This window comes from Alligator sinensis, unplaced genomic scaffold, assembly GCF_000455745.1.
Source record: "Alligator sinensis unplaced genomic scaffold, ASM45574v1 scaffold550_1, whole genome shotgun sequence".
Taxonomy (NCBI): Eukaryota; Metazoa; Chordata; order Crocodylia; family Alligatoridae; genus Alligator; species Alligator sinensis.
This window is the reverse complement of record NW_005841980.1, coordinates 2,538,944-2,552,855: the sequence shown is the minus strand read 5'-3', so window position 1 is coordinate 2,552,855 and position 13,912 is coordinate 2,538,944. Positions and strand designations below refer to the sequence as shown.

The window sequence follows — 13,912 nt, the reverse complement described above, 5'->3', positions numbered from 1 at the left end:
GCTGAAATTCAGAGCGACAGTTTACCTCTGGAAAATACCAAGACCCATTTACTTGTACCTGTGTCTAGAGCAGGATTCCCACCTTGTTGTCTCATCCCGACCTGCCCCAGGAAGCTGCATGCACGATGGCACCATCATTGCCAGGCTGACGGACTGTGATGTCACTGTGCAGGATTATGACCTCATGACTGGGTTGTAAAGAAGGAGCAGCAAGGTTGAGTGGGGGGCGGCAAGGGGGTAGTCCTCCCAGGCCAGGCCTTGCAGGGAGGATCCCGCTGGGGGATTAAATGAATCCATTCATGAATTAATCAATGAATCTCCATTAATAACATGAATGGAAGCAAGGGGGTGCCCACGCAGTGGCTCTCTGAGGAGCGGCACCCAGCTCCAGCCGCAGTCAGTGCCCCACGTATCTAGATTTCATAGATTTCATAGACATTAGGGCTGGAAGGGACCTTGCAGGATCATCAGGTCCAGCCCCCTGCCCAAGGACCAGGAAGGCAGCTGGGGTCAGATCACCCCAGCAAGATAGGCATCCGAGCATTTCTTACAGGTATCCGGAGTAGATGCTTGCACCGCTTGCACTGCTACCTGCCCTGCAGACAGCAGACACAGGGCACAGGAGTGGCAGTCCTGCCCCGGGGTGCCCTCTGGGGCCTTATGCGCCCGTGGGAATAATTTAGTTCAGTCCCTAGCAGGGAATCTCTTTCTGGTGGGAGTCATCGAGGGACATGCCAAGGGCTTGGATGATGCTGACAGGCAGAGCAAGGCAGCAAGCAGGAACAGGGCAGCACTAGGACCTTGTGCGCAGGCTGGCCAGCTGCCGGCTGCTTTGCTAGCTGCTCAGCTAACAGCATCCAGACAGGCAGAGCAGAGCCGAGCGTGCAGCCCTCACTCGCTTGCTGGCAGCAGGGAGAGGAGGACTGGCTTTGACAGACACGGGCAGTTGCTGCGAAGCGGGATACCTGGTCCCCCCTTGCCCAGTGGGCACGCCGGGCGAGCTGCAGAGGCTGGAGGCAGGTCGGGCACAGCCGCGCCAAGCTCTTTCGGGGTGGATTAAGGCAACCCAAACCTGAAGCAAGGTAAGGGGTGGAGGAAGGGGGAAGAGGAAAAAGTTGTTCAGCTGGCTGAGAGCTCTGGTTTGGGGCTGTGGCTGGGCTCAGCTCAGGTCCTTCTGCCTCGCCAGCAGGTCTGGATGCTCGGCGTGAGCTGGGGTGAAGCTGGGCAGGACCCAGGTGAGCAGGCACCTTCCCACCAGGTAGAGCCCATGCCCTGCTGGACCTTGATGCCAGTCTCTTGGCTTCTTCTCTGCAAAGAGCACCGGGATCCTTTGCCGCCTTCCTACTGTTTTGGGGGAGTCCAACTGGAAATGCCTCCCAGGTGCCCGGTTACCCCGAGGGCTGGCAACCCCATTGCTAAAACCCAGGTCCCTTTGAAGGCTCTCAAGCGGAGCACCCCTCAGCACCTGGGTCTTGCCAGGCTCGCCAGGCGGACTGGGCAGTGCCGGGCTGATGTAATTTCTTTGGCCATGGAGCCGTGTTGGATGGGATGCTGGGTTTTGCATATCTTCCCTCCAGCCGCCCGCTGCAAAAGGGCAGGTTTATAGGCTGGCGTCTCCAGCTGCCGTCGTCAGAGGGAACTTTTCCGTGCCTGTCGGCAGGCCCCGAAGGAGCGCTCTCTCGGCCTCCCGGCGCGACGTAAACAGGGTTGTTTGCTCCCGTGGTAAATTGACACCCGCATGCACCCGTGTGTGTGTGTGTGTGCATGTGTGTGTGTGCGTGTGGCAGATGTGCTGCAGAGCTTGGCTATTAATTAGGGAGGCAAAACTGCTGCTCAGTCAGCGGGCACAGCTGGGAAGCGGAGCCCCGCTATTTCAGCCTGATGCGGGGGCTCGGACGGGGGCCCCATCTGTCGCCTGCCTGTCTCGTGTGCCTCCGCTGCAAGGCGTGGGCTTGGCAGCAGCAGATCAGGAGTTCGGTTCAGTTGCTCGCTGGACCCTTGATGGCTCCAAACTTCGTTTGCCAGCAGGCGGAAGCCGGGGGCTTGCTGCTTTTCTGCCCCCACAAGAAACCCTCTGCATGTGTTTCCAAAGCCGGCATTGTACAGACTCCGCCAGAGCTGCTAAGCTCTGCAAGATGTGGGGGTGGATCTCCAGCATATACCTTGCTGCATGTAAAGGCAAAGAGGTTGGATGTCTGAATGAATCCGGCAGATCTGACGGGGTCTAGCAGTGCAATGCCTTTTCCTTTCCAGCAGCCCCCGGCTCCCTCCTGCCCATCCAGAGTGATTTCATTTGCCCTACTTTTCTTCCCTGCAGTGAAGGGCTGCCCTGGGGCGATTCAGTCCCAGCCAGACCACCCCGCGCTGGAGACATGCGGTCTGCCAGCGTGCAAGCTGCGGCCAAGGGGTTCGGTTACACCTTGTCCCAGGGACGATGATAAATACAGCCTGTCCCTCTTTCGTCCCCAATTTGCCCCGTCAATCAGCGAGGTCTCTAGGAGGTCCCTGTCCTCCACTCTGGACCAGAGGTTGCTCCGAGGCCTCAGTATCTCTACACCCTGGAGATACTCGACAGGATCTGGGTGTGTGAGGAGCCCAGCAAGCTTGCCCCCGTGGATCCTTGAGGTGCTTGTTTCTCTCCCGTCCGATCTCTATTGGGCTTCAGCCGCACCTGTTTTCTCAGTGTTTGGTACCCTCCTCCAGCTCTTGCTGTTGCTTGGGGGGTGAGCCCTCATCAGGGGGAAGCTGGCTGGAGAGAGGCTGGAAAGCACATGGCGAGGCTCTTCGCAGCGTGCTACGAAAGACCTTAGAGAGAAGGCGACTTGGTCTCCATGGCCAGCTGGGGCTAGCTTCTCTGCTGCAGCGACGGTGGTTTTGGGGTGCAAGCACTGGTCCTTTTCTCCATCCTGTCGCAGCCACCTCCTTCCCCCTGGATCTCTGGGGGAAATCCTTGGGCCGTGGCTAGACAGGCTGATTGCTTCTGGAGGAAATCTAGTGGCGGGGCTATCCCTGGCACCCAAGAACTGCTTTGTATGTCGGTGCCTGGCGTGGAGGAGATGCCCCGGACCCTGGTCCTGCTTCATGCTGCGAGGCCTGCGCTGGTCTCTCAATATGCCCAGGCTCTAGTGAGGGGGTTGCTACACAGCGTGTTGCCTCTCATGTTGAAGCTTGACCTCCTGCCTGCCCTACACCCGGGTGTCACCAGCTTTCTGTGCTGCCCCACACCTGGGCTGTTGCAAAAGCAACAGCAGTGTTTCCCCTGCCGCCCTTCTCCCGCTACCTAGCGGGAACAGGGCTGGGGGAGGTGGCAGCGGTATGGGATTTCCATCACTGTGCCCAGCAGCAACCTGCCCATTGCAAAGAGGAAAACAGAGGCAGGGGTAGGGCAGTGCTAGAGTCTGTGCATCCTCTGGACCAGCAAGCCCTGGGCCACACGGCATTGGGGAGCATGTCTACATTTCCTGCTCAGCCCACACCAAATCCTGGAACGAGGACGCTTTGGAGAGGCCTAGAGCAGGTGCCAACAAGTGCATCCCAGCTAGCGAGATGGAGGGTGGCACTGGGCACCCATGGGGCCCTCCCCGAGGCAGCTCCATCGTCTCATTGCCAGGATTGGGGAGCAGGCATGAGGGGGCTTCACAGCCATGCCCTTGGGCAGCGCATGGAGGAAGGCAGGGCAGACCTTTGATTTCTGGGGAAAGGGCAGCCTTGAGGCCTGAAAGGAGGCAGAACTGTCATGCCCCATGCAGAACAGGTGTGTGCATGCACGCACATGTGTGTGCATGTCCATATAAACATAGCAAAAAGTCCATGTAGCCATACAGACATAGCAAAAAGTCCACAGACATATAGACATAGCAAAACGCTTCACCCAGCTGGAGCTGGGGGGAAAGGCTGGGGAGGTGGTCTCTGCTGGAAACCTGTGTTGTCAAAAGCTCCACACGTGCACACCCCACCTTGGCTTTCCTGAGGATTTGGGTGGCTGCGTTTTTTTGTCACTGATTAAAATCCCTGCCGAGACAGCGCTCCATCCCGTTCCACGGTGAGTACATCCACGCTGACTTGCCCAGCAGCCGGCGTGGGCGAAACGGCGTGCTCCCTCCAGCACATCTGCTGGGGAGCTGACTCAGTCCGCCTCGGCTGTGTCACAGGATCCCCGAGCCTCATTAGGTAACGCTTCTGGCATAACAGAGCCAGCCCGCACAAAGCAGCTCCTCACACCTGATACAGCCGTGTTGTTTCCCGAATGAAATCCAGGTGCTTGGCACTGTCTGGCAGCAGGCTGGCATAAATCTGCCAGGGCAGGGGCACAGGACACCTATTCCCTGGGACTCACAGTGTCCTGTAGCACCCGCTGGAGGACAAGCAGGGTGGGTAATAAGTGTGAGATCCCCAGGACATCTTTGTGTGGAAGAACAGCATCCTGATTTAGTGCATGGGGCTTTCTGGTCCCTCTTGTATCCCCCGCTCTCTCCCGGGACACTGAGGCCTGTTTCTGACTGTATTACCTGGCACTGAGGTGACCAGAGCCTCCGTGCAATGGGCTGCCAGGTGCTGCTCTGTCGTGACGGTGGAGACCGAGTTTCCACTGGCTCCTCATGTCTGAAGTGCTGCCTCTGGAGCCTGCGTCATGCCCTGTCCCCGCTGTTGCACGCGACGGGTTTGTTTGCTCTGCGCCGCACTGTCTCCAGAGACCTTCCATGTACCACGGCGCTTGTAGACATCTTCCTAGTGAGCTGCAGGGCTTTTGTAAGAGGTCTCAGGTTGGTAGCAGGCTGCGTGAGGCAAAGCGAAATCAAACAGTTCGAAAAGCTCCTGCCGCGGCTTGAGTTTGGGATTTTGTTTCCTCTGCCAGCCCAGTACCCTTGCGGGGCTGCTGCGGTGAACTGCCGGCATGGAGAGGCTCAATACAAGGGCTTTTCCATCGGTGCCCAGTGCCGATGCAATGCAAGCTGCCCTCCAGAGCTTGCAAGAGGCACAGCCACCCAAGTCACTCTCCATCCTCCTCACTGCCCTGGTCTGCTGTGTCCTATCCCATGGACCCACAGCACCCTTGAGCTCAAGGTGCAATCCTTAGCTGCGGAGACTTCTGAGCGCAAGGTTGGATTTCAGCTATCCCAGGTTTGGCAAGAAAAAGGAAGCGTCCCTGAGTAAAATCCAGGCCTCCATGCTGTCAGCAGGAGTTTTCCTATTGACTTCAATGGGGGGGTTGTCTCTGAGAAAAGGCTTAAGCTCTTGGGTTGATACCCTGGCCCCTTGGAAGTCAACAGCAAAGCTCCCATGGATGTCAGGGAGGTCAGGATGTCGTCCTTGTTGGGCAATGATACATGTTTCCCCAGGGAATATGTCAGGGCTTGATGCAGGGGGAGCCTAGATCCCATGTAAGCCCCCGGTCCAAGCCCGGCGGGTCACACTGCAGCCAACTGCAGCCTTTGTTTCATGCCCGTCAATCACCCGTGTCTTCGCCGGCTTCATTTCAGCTGCTTTCCCTCTGTCCCAGCCCTTTGCAACTGGATCCCTCCACCGCTAGGAAAGTTGAGCAGGGAGGAATTTTGTTTTCTGGTTGGCTGGGATGGGGAGAGCGACAAAAACACCTCATCGGTCCCGACAGCGGAGAGAGGGCTGTGTCCTTGTTAGCCCAAAGGTCGACTTTGACAGCTCAGTTAAAAGCTGCTAAGCTGGGAATGCAGCTGGAAGCCGTGCCGGCCGGTGGCATTTGGAAAGCTAAGGAGCTAGTTAACGACAGGCGCTTCTATCCCAGTGGCACCCAGCGGCTCGATCCCGGCGTCCGGCAGCATTTCCATTGCAAAGTCCCCTTTCTCGTGATTTACAGTCCAGTTGATGACAATCCAACCAAACGGAGATGGCCAGCGGGGCTGCACGCACGACGCTGCCAGGGGATGTTCTGTCTTGTTCCCGGCAGCTTCAGAAACTATTCCCTGGCTAGGAGAGGAGCGTACTGCCATGGTCTCCACTGACCCTTGCAGCTGACTCAGCAGGGGTGTTGACAAGCCCTGGAAGGGGCTGCTCCATCCGTAGCTCGGCTGAGGGGTGAATCCAAGGATAAGCCACAGGATAAAGAGCAACAGGGGGTTGGGATCTCTTCAGACCCTTTCCAGATAAGTCTCCCCATCACAGGACAAAGCTGCGTATGTGCCCACTCCCCGCCATGCGAAAAGCGCCCCGTTTCATCTCCGTCTGCAACCGATTTCAGAGGGGGAACCGAATACCTGCCCCCAGCCCATATCTCCCATGCTACAGAGCTGTCAGTCAGCTGTTCGGTGACTGGATTTCCCCTAAAGCGACATGGTTATATCAAAAGGGATCAAAGCATTTCTGAAGCCTCAAAGCAACATCTCTTTCTTCTCTGCTAACTTTCTCTGGATCTCTAATGGACTTGAAGTGGCCACGGCCTTTTCTTGGGTGACCCTTTTACACGTGCCCGCTGCAGCCTTCTGCTGGAAATAACTCCCCCACCCCGCAGTGATCACTGCCAGCAGCCATGATTTTTCCCCACCAAAAAATAATGCTGGGATGGGTTTTTTTTTAACCCCCTTTTTATGAACATGCTGTTGGGAGAAGGGTGGGCTCCTTCTGAGAGGATGTTGAGCATGGCGGGGTCGTTACACAGGTGGATGCACGGAAGATCAGCAGGCGAAGGGGCACATGTGGGACAAAAGAAGCAGGGTCGTGTTTGGAGTCGCCAAAGCATTTGCCAACCTTGTGCCAATGGGCTAAAGCATATAGCATATATATATTTATAGCTAAAGCATATTTAGAGAGCGTTAAACCCTCCGTTTTGTACTGGTCTATTCCTCTGCACGGCCATCAAGTTTCACCCTGGCTTTCCAGCCTTTCCCGTTTTCCTTCTTCTCTCCCCAAACCCTCCACACCCGGACCTTCTCCCCGTGCCATGTTGGACTTCGTGTGCTCTGACGGGCCGTGGGAGCAGAGGCAGCAGGGCAGGGATGGAGGGAGGAGGCGCGGAGGAGAAGGCGGGCTGCAGCGAGGCAGGGCGCGGGGGCGCACGGCTCTTTAGGAAGAGCACGCTCAGCTGCAGGGGTTGGCAGCGGTGCAGGCTCCGGATTAGAGGTGCTCGTCCCTGGGGGGCAGAGAGAGCACGTCCCTCCTCCGCCCCGCCGGTGGAGGTGTCGTGGCAGGTTAGAGAAGCACATTCCCGGGCAGCCTGGAGGCAGGGAGGGGAGGGAGCAGGTGAAGGAAAGGCCCTTGCCCCTGCTCCGCGGGTGATGGAAAGCAGGGTGCCGTAGCGTGACAGCCTGATCCCCTCCTGGAGCGCAGCCGGCGGCCGGCGGCATGTGCAGGCGGAGCATGTGTGCCGGGGCATGTGTGGGGAGGCGTGTGTCCAAGAGCCGCCAACCATGCCAAAAGGGTCTGGAGTGGCTAATATGGCGTGGCAGAGCAGAGCAGCCAGTCTAAGGACAACAGGGACTGCTGGGTGATGGGGGTGAGAGACCAACGCTGGATGCTCGAGGCTCAAGACACTGCATCTCTAAATGCCCGTGTTGGAGGCTTGTCCCAGACCACACAGGGGGCATGAATCAGTGAAGCTCCATTAGCCGTGCAGCGGAGGACAGAGAGCGGGGCGCGCGTGCTCACAACAGGCTCACACGCGTTCACGGCCGGCATGTTTGCACACAGGAGACGCAAGATTTCAGAGCCTAGCAGGCTGCTAAGCCGAGGAGGGCTTCACCCGCCAAGAACGCGGCATCCATGCAGCTAGAAAGGCCCCCTTGGTTGCTATTAAAAGACAGTAGCGAGGAGGAGAGTCTCCAAAATGGCTCCGCTGAGAGCTGCGCTTCTCCGGCAGCCTTGGCCGCAGGAAACCTTGGCCACGTCTGGAGCGGGCCCACGTGAGTGTGAAACATCTGGAGCCTGCGGCTGGTTTCTCCGCGGCTCCGGCATTCCACGGCCGTATTTCTTCCTTCGCTGTCACAGATAAACACGGGGAGGGCAGAGCCCAGGCTCCTCTCCAGCCAGCGTCGACCTCTCTGCTGGGATGGGGACACATTGCTGCTCCCCTTTGTGCGGCTGCCAAAGCAAAGCCAGTGCAAAGGTTGCCTCTAAACAGACAAGTGTCTTCTCTCGGTGTCTCCAGAAGAGCCTGCTGGCCTTTCCCCTTGTTCGTTCTTCCTCGTCCCCCTTGTGCAGCCCGAATCACTGCAGCCCGTCTCTTCGATGCCTCTGGAGACCCTCGCTGGCTCCGTTCGAGGCTGCTGGGCCTGAGCAAGGGGCACTGGGGCTGGACCCGTTCTGCCTCCCTAGCCCCAGCTGCTGTCTGTGCGCGTCAGGGACGCAGCCCCGAGGGCAGGCCAGACAGATGCACAGCATAGCACGAGGGAAGTGGAGCTGCTAATGAAGAGCTGGCTAAATCCTTTCTGAGACGGGGAAAGAATTTGCATCCTGTCAAAACAGAAGCGTTTCAGCTGGAGAGATGTGCAGGGGGGTGGCTGCAGCAGGGCTGCCACGGTGCGTGACGGGGCTTGTCCGCTAAAGCCTCCGGAGCTGGCCGCGCCTCGTCTACCTGCCTCTCGGGGCCAGAGCCCTTTCCATGCGCTGAAGTAACACGGTCTCCCCCTCGCCGTTCCTTGGCAGCGGGGAGAGAAGGGGCCATATGATTCAGCCCTTCCCTTGGCAGAGAGATCATTTCCTTAGGAACGGAGTCAGACACATCCATGAATTAATCGCGGAAGGTGGGTGGCTGCACGCTGCCTCGGAGCCAGCGCTTTGGGTCTTCTGCAAAGCCACTACGGCCTGAATCCGTCTGGGGAATGAATAGACACCGGGGAGCGGGCGGCCGCGGTGCTTCGGGGGTAGGAGGCTGGGCCGTGCCTGGGACAGGGGAGACGGGACAAAATAGGCCCATGCAATGGGGCGAGGGCATGTTTGCAGAGGGCCCCTTGCTTGAGGCTGGGGGATCTGCAGCGGTGCTTGAAAGGGGATGTGCCCCCTGCCCGCGGGCTGTGAGGGGCCTGCTGTTAGATGCGCTGCTCTCAAAGTCTTCCTCTGCCTGTGATAAAGGGTGTGCTGCCAAGGGGCTGTGGGCAGGGAGTGGAGGGAGCACATGTCAGTTTGGGGTGTAGGAGGGGAGAGCTGGTGTGTGCGGAGGGCAGTGGAAGAGGAGGTGCGCTGTGCTGGGGTGGGTGTCGGAGGGCCAAGGTTGTGTGGTGCAAGGGGTAGGGTGCAGGAGGTTGGGCACTGATGCATGCGTGTGCCCACGTGTATGGGGAGGTGTGCTGATGCAGGAAGCGTGAGCTTCTGGGATGTGGAGGGGAGCGCGGGATTTTCTGTGTTGGTGAGTGTGTGTGTATATGTGTGTGCATGGAGGGATGTGTGCACGTGTGAATGTGTGCATACATGGAGGGATGTGTATGTGTGCAAATGTGTGTGTGCATGGAGGAATGTGTGTGCACCTGGAGGGGGGTGTGCGTGTGTGTGTGAGTGGAGGGATGTGTGTGTGCCTGGAGGGGTGTGTGAGTGTGTGAATGTGTATGTGTGCAAGGAGGGATGTGTGTGTGCATGAAGGGGTGTGCGTGCATGTGTGTGAATGTGTGTATGCATGGAGGGATGTGTCTGTGCCTGGAGGGGGTGTGTGCATGGAGGGATGTGTGTGAATGTGTATGCATGCATGGAGGGATGTGTGTGTGCCTGGAGGGGTGTGGGCGTGTGTGAATGTGTATGTGAGCATGGAGGGATGTGTGCGTGCCTGAAAGGGTGTGTGTGTGTGAATGTGTGTGTGCGTGGAGGGATGTGCCTGTGCCTGGAGGGGCATGTGTGTGCAAATGTGTGTGTGTGTGCATGGAGGGGTGTGCACATGTGTGTGTGCATGGAGGGATGTGCCTGTGCCTGTGCCTGTGCCTGTGCCTGTGCCTGGAGGGGCATGTGTGTGTGAAAGTGTGTGTGTGTGTGCACGGAGGGGTGTGCACATGTGTGTGTGTATGGAGGGATGTGTGTGTGCATGGAGGGCATGAGCTTGCACGTGTGTCGACGCTGGGGGTTTCCAGGAGCCAAAGGAAGCGGCTGCAGCCCCCATGCGATGGGAGTGTGCAAAGGAAGCGAGGCTGCGAGTTTCCATTTATATCGGAGCTGGTGGGAAAATTGCAGCCGCGGCAGAGCTGTGCTGGAGGCGCAGGGGGTTCGCAGCCATCTGCCCCTCGCAGCCTCCCCCCGTGAGTGCTAGTGCTAGTGCAGTGCAGGCCAAGCTTCTTGGTCAGCGGGCCACCAACGAGTCCTGCAGCCTCCTCAAGTGCCCTTTCTCCACCCGATTTGCTGCTCTGCTTTCTGCTCCCTGCCCTATCTGCTGCGGTGCTGCCTGTCACCCTGATCTGCCGGGTGGCCTCCCTGGATCTAGCCTGTCTGATAGTCCCTGCCACTCGCTGGGATGCTCACCCCAGCCCAGCACAAAGGCAGCCAGGTAGAGGCCAAATGCTGACCGGAAGGGGACGTGCCTTAGCAAACGGGCCACGTCACGTCCCCTTCGCCAAGTCCTGAGCAAGCGTATAGGTGAGTGGCATGAATGCGAGTGGCTCCGCTCATCCCACGTGTAACCTGGTGGAGGTCCGTGCTGTCACACTGCAGTGGAGGGGGACCTTCACGCCCTGGCCACGGAGAGAGAGGATGGTTGGGTGGTGTTGAAGGTCCTCACACACGGGCAGAAGTCCCTGAGGCAGGTAAAAAATACAGCCCCTTGTCAGCCAGTGCTGCAGCCGGTTGTGTTTATGGCAGTGTTTATGCCAGGTAGACAAGGCTTTCCAACCCTCTGCTTCTCTTCCGCTGATAAAGCCTTCTGAGGTTTGAGCTGTGGGTACGGGGCCTGGCACAATGGGCAGGGTTTGCCAGTGACAGGAAGAGAGCGGCTCTGGTCTGTGTGTGCCAGGGGGTGTGCACTGTCACCACCATGCACGCTCACGTGCGAGCAAACGCCCCTGCCCTGGTTACATCTAGGTTCAGGTTCTTAGCCGGCGGCTATCACCATCCGATACCTCTTCGTAAAACTACTGCCAACCCTAACACAACACCAGGCATCACACCCGAACCTGCCACCCTGGCAGCCAGCGTCCTGCTTCTGGAAAAGGTTAATATTTGCTCGAAAGACCCCAGGTAGAGGGCCATGCCCCTGCTACGGAGGAAGCCGATGGCCCCAGAGCTCAGTGTTTCGTCGTGAGGGGGTGGCATCCCGTTCAGCTCCCTGCAGCTGCATCCATCGTCTTGTGCCAGTGGTGAGTTGACCTCCCTAGGATGAGGAGGAAATTCACCCCTGCCCCACACAGCAGGGTTTCACACCTCCTCTCTGGACATGCATCCTCCTCACCCCCTGTCTGGGCATGGGAGCCCCAGCCAGGGTGTCCTGTCTTGGCACAGAGCAGAGGGCATGCTGTGCTCTCGGGGCACTCCCACCAACATCACAGCCCTGCGTGGTGCTGCAGCACGGGGGTTGCTGTTTGCATGATCTCAGCATGGATTGCCCCACAGCTGGGACACATGCAAGAGTTAGTGGGTGCGTGATCCCCCTCCCCAGGCCCAGCTGCAGCATGCCAGCCTTGGTGCCCACCCAGCTGTGCCCATGGGGAGGTGAGAGTCCAGGGCACGAGGCAGGCCTGGAGCAGCTGATGCAGCAGGAAGGCTTGGCAGTGGCTCTGGAGAAGGCTGGCTGATGGTGGGACTGGAGACAAGCTGGCAGAGCTCCGTGGCTTATGGGACAAGTGTGGCCACGCAAGTCTGTCCGCCTGGGATTATTAACGGCTTTACACACTTTGCTGGCAGCCTGCTGGCCCCAGTATCTGCTATGGGTGTCACAGTGGCACTGCCAGACCCAGGGTGGTATTGGTGCAATGCAGTGAGTAAGGGTGTAAGGGTCTAGCCCTTAGCAAAGAGCAGATGCATGCTCCAGTGGCTGGGGAGGGTGTGGGGGAGCCCCCCAGCACAGCCCAGCCCTGGCTGCTGGCACACGGCTTTGGGCTCTCTCCTAGATAACGTGCCAGTGAGTGGCATCCCCTGAGTGCAGCTCCCTGGGGGCCGGCGCCAGGTGTTCCCGTGCCCTTGCTGTTGTGCTTCTCCATGCCACAACCGTGCAGCTCAAGACCGGGGCTTCGAGACACTTATGCCGGTAGACAAGGCCTTGGTGCGCATCTGCACCGTGGGACTCCATCCTTGGAGGTGTTTAAGACCCAGGTAGACCAAGCTTTAGCTGGGATGATGTAGTTGGGGCTGGCTCTGCTTGGAGCAGGGGTTGGACTGGATGTGCCCTCCGGAGGTCCACTTTCAACCCTCATTTTCGACGATTCCCTGACTCTCCACCGCCAGCTCGTGCTGCATTTGGCTGAGGCTGGGGGGTGGGAGAGGAAGCTCGCAGCGCAGGGCAGCTTTCCCGGGTCGGCTCCTTCTGTCTCCTTGCCTCCGGCGAGCTGGGAGGGCTTGCGCTGTGCAGCTCGGCCCTTTTCTTTGCTGGTCGGCTTAAGGGGCTGAAGTGCTACTTAAAATATCCTGGAAGGATCCCAAGCAGCGCAGAAGGCAAGAAAATGAGAAACACGTGAAGCGAACGGGAGTTACCGCCAGGCGCGCTCAGAAGAGCTGGGCTCGGTGCGGGGCAGACCTGCCAGCCCCAGACAGCCGCTTCGGGAGGCTGCTCCTCCTAAACGTGCAGGTACCGGAGGTCACCTGTCTCGGCCCGCTGATGCTGCCAGCCCCTGCTTGCCCATGCAGGCTGGGAGGGGAGCGAGGTTCAAGGGGAGGCAGAGAATCAATGAGTTGCATGTACGTGAACCCTTGATGGGGGTCCAGCTTTAGCCTGGAAGACTCTCTGAGGAGCCCCCCAACCTGCAGCTCCCAGAGCTCATTGGAGCTGCCAGGTGGGGCAGGCCCCTTGTCCAGCAGCCGGTGCCCATGACTGAGAGCAGGACAACAGATCCCTGTCCAGGAGGGCTGTGTGATGGCCAGGAGGGCTCCTGTGCCCTGCAGCTGCCAGGCTTGCCTGTCTCACCCCAAATACTGTCTGCAGCGCCTGGGATCTCCACCAGCTTCCCCCATGGATCCAGGCAGGGTGTTTGCATCTCCAGCCTCCCGTGGCTGCCACTCTCTGCAATTACTAGCACTGCCTTTAGCTGGTTCTGCCGTGGCTGTCACGGGCAGGGAACATCTGCTCCTACGGCTAAGCAGCGAGGAGGGTCAGTGTCCATTGCACCTTGCTTACTTCTGCTGTGACCTGCTTCCCCAAATGCTGCGTGTGTGTGGGCAGGGAGGAATGGCCCCTGTCCACACCTGAGCACTCGGTGAGTCTCCGGCTCAAACAGGCCCATCCGACTGCATCTCTTTTGCTAGGCTGGGGGGGAATGGGGGCTTTTCTGGGCTGCTGGAGTGTGCAGCGTGGTGTGCACTGGCTTAGTGGAGGGTGGGACCAGGTGGTGGCTGGTGACAGGTGTGGGAGCCAGTGCAGAACCAGCCCAGCGAGGGGGAAGCCATGCTTTTGTTCGGTTGGGTTTCCAGAACAGCTGCCCAGTTTGGCTGGAAACCACCTTGTTGCAGGGACCTGTGCGCAGGTATCCCAGCTCCGGTGGCTTCAGTGCCACTCTGGGCTGGGGACCAGGAGCGGAGCCCAGCCACTGGCCAGACAGACCGTGCAGCGCGCCACTGCTATCCGCTCGGCCGTAAACTTTTTACTGCCATTCTTTGTTTCTGAGGCTTCCTCTCCCTCGATGCGCGGAGTCACGGGAGCTTCAGCAAAGCCGCTCGGAGGAAATGGCTCACATGGAGAAAATGCGGGCTGTGCTGTTCCACATCCTTTTGTACTTCGCTCATGGCTTCTGCGCTGGCCTGGCTGCTGCTGGGCGCGGGAGCTAGCCGCTGGCGTGGCTCCAGTTGCAATTGTGGGAGGGTGCGCGGGTGCTGTTCCAGGAAG

General features: G+C 58.9%; 1 protein-coding gene across 5 annotated transcripts in view; it reads left to right on the top strand.

Annotated features, from left to right (window-relative positions):
* SYNPO (synaptopodin) overlaps window positions 1–13,912 on the top strand; it is a 42,459-nt gene that overhangs the window by 16,983 nt on the left and 11,564 nt on the right. Inside the window, exon 1 of one of the 5 annotated variants that reach the window (XR_003093413.1) lies at window positions 10–1,082. The exons of the other annotated variants lie outside the window; for them this stretch is intronic. The gene's annotated coding sequence lies outside the window, so the exon portion shown is untranslated. Of the gene's footprint in view, window positions 1–9; window positions 1,083–13,912 lie in introns of those variants that run through there. 5 annotated transcript variants of the gene reach the window in all.